The sequence below is a fragment of the Colobus angolensis genome, unplaced genomic scaffold, assembly GCF_000951035.1.
Source record: "Colobus angolensis palliatus isolate OR3802 unplaced genomic scaffold, Cang.pa_1.0 Scaffold137, whole genome shotgun sequence".
NCBI classification, from domain to species: domain Eukaryota; kingdom Metazoa; phylum Chordata; class Mammalia; order Primates; family Cercopithecidae; genus Colobus; species Colobus angolensis.
In genome coordinates, this window is record NW_012114455.1 from 9,440,583 (window position 1) to 9,446,037 (window position 5,455).

Genomic DNA, 5,455 nt, shown 5'->3' on the forward strand with positions numbered 1-5,455 from the left:
AATTTGTTGAGATTTGATAGTATAGCGTATGATCTATCTTAGAGAAGATTTCAAGTATACTTACAAGAATATGTATTCCTCTGTCATTGGTTGATTCAAGTGTTGTCTCGCTCTCAGATGAAGCTGGTCAATACTGTTGTTCAAGTCTTCTATTCATTTAATGATTTTCTGTCTACTTGTTCTTTCAGTTACTGAAAGTCAAGTGTTTAGGTCTCTTACTTGCTGAATGGTTTATTTTTCCTTCCAATTCAGTCAGTTATCGCTTCAAACATTTGACAGCTCTCTTGTTTCAGGCATAGACATTTACAATTGTTATATTTTCCTTTTGTCATTGTGAAATATCACTTTGTCTCTAGAAATATTTTTGTCTTAAAATATATTTTGCTATTAATATAGCCACTCCAACTCTCTTAAGGTTATTGTTTGCATGGCATATATTTTCCCCCTTTTATTTTTAAATTCTTGTGTCTTTGAAGCTAAAATATGCCTCTTATAGACAGCATAGAGTGAGATCTTTTTTTCATCTAGTCTAACAATCTCCACCTTTTGAATATTTAGTCCATTCACATATGTAATTATTGATATGATTAAATTTATATTTGCCATTTTACTATTTGTTTTCTATATGTCTCATGAGTTTTTTATCCCTTGTTCTTTATTTATTATATTCTTTTGTATCAAATAGATACTTTTAGTGTAATATGTAATTCCTCTTGATTTTTTAAACAGTATATTTGTACTTTTGGTAGTGGCAGATTTAGGGATTATAACATACACCTTAATTAATTACAGTCTACATCAAAGTAATTACAGTCTACATCAAAATAGCTTCATTCTAGTAAACTATAGAAACCCTGTTCCAGTACACCTTCATCCCCTCAGCTTCCTTTGTACAATTATCATACATATTAAATCTGTATTATGTTGTAAATCCAATAATACAATGTGATAATAATTGCTTTATGTAATCTTATAAAAGAAGTTAAAAGAAGTGAAGTATATATTTATATAGACTTCTTTTTATTATTTTTAACTCTGGTAAAATAACGTAACATGAAATTTCCCATATTAACCATATTTAAATGTACAGCTCCGTGTTATTAAGCACATTCACACTTTTGTGCAACCACTGCCATCATCCATTTCCAGGACTCTTTTTATTTCACAAAACTAAAATTCTACCATTAAACAATAACTCCCCATTCTCTCTACCCTCAGCTCCTAGCAACATGATTTTACATTCTTTCACTATGAGGTTAACTATTCTAGGTACTCTATATAAGTAGAATCTTGCAGTATTTGTTTTTTTTGTGGCCGACTTATTTTACTTAGCATAATGTCTTCAAAGTTCATCCACGTAGTAGCATATTTTAGAATTTCCTTCCATTTTTAAGGCTGAATTATATTCCATTGTGTACACTGCATTTTTAAAATCCGTGTATCCATTGATGAACATGTGGGTTGCTTTCACCTTTTGGCTTTGTGGATAATGCTGCTATGAACATAGTCGTACACGTAGCTCCTCAAGATCCTGCTTCCCGTTCTTTTGAGTATATAACCAGAAGTGGAATTTCTGAATCATATGATAATTTCATTTAAAAAAATATTGTTGGCCGGGCGCGGTGGCTCAAGCCTGTAATCCCAGCACTTTGGGAGGCTGAGACGGGCGGATCACGAGGTCAGGAGATCGAGACCATCCTGGCTAACACGGTGAAACCCCGTCTCTACTAAAAAATACAAAAAAACTAGCCGGGCGAGGTGGCGGGCGCCTGTAGTCCCAGCTACTCGGGAGGCTGAGGCAGGAGAATGGCGTAAACCCGGGAGGCGGAGCTTGCAGTGAGCTGAGATCCGGCCACTGCACTCCAGCCCGGGCGACAGAGCAAGACTCCGTCTCAAAAAAAAAAAAAAAAAAAAAAAATATTGTTTAGTGACAGGATCTCACACAGTTGCCCAGGCTAGAATGCAGTCGCATGATCATAGCTCACTGCAGCCTCAACCTCCTGAGATCAAGTGATCCTCCCACCTCAGCCTCCTGAGTAGCTGGGACCACAGGCGTGCACCACCATACCCAGCTGGGTTTTTTTTATTATTATTATTTTGTAGAGACAGGGTCTTCCTATGTCTCCTGTGTCTTCCTATGTCTTCCTGGTCTTGAACTCCTGGCCTCAAATGATCCTCCTGCCTTGGCCTCCCAAAGTGCTGGGATTCCAGGCATAAGCCACCACAGTCAGACTCATTTTTAACTGTTTGAGAAACCACCATACTGTTTTCCACAGCAGCTGCACCATTTTACATTTCTACCAACAGTGTGCAAGGGTTCCAATTTCTCTACATTCTCACTAACATTTATTGTTTTCTGTTGTTTTGAATATGTATATAGTAGCCATTCTAATGGGTATAAGGTAGTATTTCATCGTGGTTTTGATATGCTTTTCACTAATGACTAGTGATGTTGTGCTCCTTTCCAGGTGCTTATTATCCAGAACCGTCTATGAAGTTCTTTGTCCACTTTTTAATCAAGTCATTTGGGTTTGTTGTTGTTGTTGTTGGGTTGTAAGAGGCTTTTATACATTCTGGACAGGAACCTCTAATCAGATAGATGATTCGCAAATATCTTCTCCCGTTCCATGGGTCCCTTTTCCATCTACTAATAGTGCTGCTCTTTGATGCACAAAAGTTTTGAATTTTGATGTAATCCACTTTATCTGTTTTTTCTTGTAGCCTGTGCTTTTGGTGTTTTACCCCCGCACCCAAAAAAAATCATTGACAATTTCAATGCCATGAACCTTTCCCCCGTGCTTTTTTCTAAGAGTTTTATAGTTTTAGTGCCTACAGTTAGGTCTTTGAGTCATCTTGAGTTAATTTTTGTAAGTGGTTTAAGTTAAGGGTCAACTTTATTTCTTTGCATATAAATATCTGGTTTTTCCAACACCATTTTTTTAAACGGCTGTTTTTCCCCCATTGAATACTCTTGGAACCACTGTCAAAATTTATTTGACCATATATGTGAGGGATTATTTCTGGGCTGTCTATGCTTTTCCATTGGTCTATATGTCTGTCTTTTTCTTCTTCTTCTTTGTCTTCTTACCAACAGAGGTTTTATTGCGTTTGGTCCATAGTCCTTATTTCTCATTATCTCATGGTGCAGGACCCCTGGTGGGGTTTCCTGTGCAGTACTTGGTGGACTGTGTGAGGGGCGGGGAACCAGAGCAGTATAGCTGGTCAGGCCTGGAAGGGGAAAGAAGGATTGGGGCCCCTTAAAACCTACTGAGGAGCCAGGCGCGGTGGCTCATGCTTGTAATCTCAATACTTTGCGAGGCCGAGGCAGGCAGATCACCTGAGGTCAGGAGTTCGAGACCAGCCTGGCCAACATGGTGAAACCCCATCTCTACTAAAAATACAAAAATTAGCCAGGCGCGGTGGAGCACCTGCAGTCCCAGCCACTCTACTTGGGAGACTGAAGTAGAAGAATCCCTTGAGCCCAGGAGGTGAAGGTGCAGTGAGCCGAGATCGCCCCACTGCACTGCAGCCTACGCAACAACAACAAAAACCTACTGAGGCCACCGTGGCAGGGGCGGGAGGTGGGGGGAGATTAGCATGGATAGGGGTTCAGGCTTTACCCCAACAACTCATAATTCCACTTCCTTGTACGGGCCTCAGTTTCCCAACCAGGCCATGAGATGGGTCTGAGGATCTGAGGTCTGTTGGTGTGAGGGTACTAGGGAAATCCAGCCACTCAGGAGCCTGAGCTATTTAGCATCATGGCTGGGCTCCCTCTCCCAAGGGACTCATTTTCCAGCACCTCTCCATTGTCCCCGCCCCATTCCTCTGGAAAAATAAAACATATATATTTTTTTTTTCTTTTATAAATACTTCCTGAAACTTTTGCGGGTACAGACACCACAAACTGATCGGCTGCCAAAAGGGGAAAGAGGCGAGGCAACTGGAAACTTTCCAGGACCGGTTCCCTCCATGCCCAGGTCTCTTCTCCCCGCACAGTTCTGCCCACAGCCTGAACGTGCCAACAGGGACCCTCCCCCTACACGCATTGGGATAGAGCCTTGACCCCTTCCCCCACAGCCCGGTGGCTCAGTCCTGCGAAGGAACCAAGGCAAGAGGAGAAGAAAGCCCTGCTGCCTGATCCAGCGCTGCCACTCACAGACCCTTGGTTGATTGGCAGCACTGAATAGGTTAAAAAAAAAAATGAAAACACAAAAAAACCCAAAAACCCAGACGGGGAGACAATGTGGGGAGAGAGCATGCTGGGAGCCGCCTCAGCAGCCGGGCTCCTCCTAGTAGTAAGGGGAATATTCAGGGGCCTCCCCAGGGCCGGGACAGTCGCCTGCACCCGAGGGAGCCCCATCGGCCCCTGTGCCTTGCGGGCAGTGCTTGGGGTCCTATGTCTGCCGGCCCAGGCCGAAGACCTGGCCGCTCTGGTTGACGCCCTGTGTGTAGCCCATCTGCGGGGACACGGAAGAGTTGTCACACTTGTCGGTGCCCAGCTTGGTGTCATAGACGTGCCGTCGGGTCCCGGGAGCCATCGTGCCCACCTGGCTGGCGCACTCGTTTGCAGCTATCTGGAGGCTGATGGTCGAGTGGTCCATGGGGGGTCAAGGATGTGGTTCTTGGGCCGCAGAGATGCCTCCTCTCGCCGTACGCGGTCATGCCGGACTGGCCGGTGCATCTGAGGGTTCCCATCTGCAGCCCGATGACGCACTGGCCGGCCTTCATGGTGGCGTCGTCAAGTCCCACTCCTGCTTCTCCGAGTACTTGTCACCGCTGTCCGCCCCGCTCTGCAGCCCCTTAGCCTTGGCCTTCCCTGCCAGGGCGAGAAGAGACGCCTGCACCTGCAGCGTGTTCCCACCCTCAGACAACAGGTCCACGGGCTTCATGCCGTAGGTTCTCTGGCTGATGCCAGTTCTGCACGGTGCGGTGGATCTTGGGGTCTGAGCCCGGCTGCAGCTTGTTCACGAGTGTGCACAAGATAATCCTTCAGGCCCTTCTACAGCTCGGGGCCGTGGAGAGGCCAGTGAGTCCCCGGATCCGGCTGCGGAGCTCTGCCCCCTTCTGGAGGTCACGTTTGGACAGGAGCCGGTTCGTAACCTCAGCCAAGAGGCCATACCAGGGGCCTTTGTTCAGCTGCGTGGAGCTCATGGTCGGCGGCCGCGGCGGCGGGACGGCACGGGACCGGACGGGCTATGTGTCTGTCTTTGTAGGAGTACCATACTGTTCTGATTACCGCAGCTTGTAAGATGTTTGAAACCCCCAAGTGGGAAACCTCCATCTTTAGTTCTTCATTTTCAAGATTGCTTTGGCTATTTGGGGTCTCTTGAGATTTCATATAAATTTCAGGATGGATTTTTCTATTTCAGCAAAAAAGAAAAAAAATGAATTTTTATAGAAAATACACTGAAACTGTAGGTCACTGAGGGAAGTATTGATATCCTAATGATAT

General features: G+C 44.9%; 1 pseudogene; it reads right to left on the reverse strand.

Moving 5' to 3' along the window:
* Positions 1 to 4,274: 4,274 nt before the first annotated feature.
* On the reverse strand, positions 4,275 to 5,154 carry LOC105506549 (annotated as a pseudogene).
* Between the last annotated feature and the right edge of the window lie 301 nt (positions 5,155 to 5,455).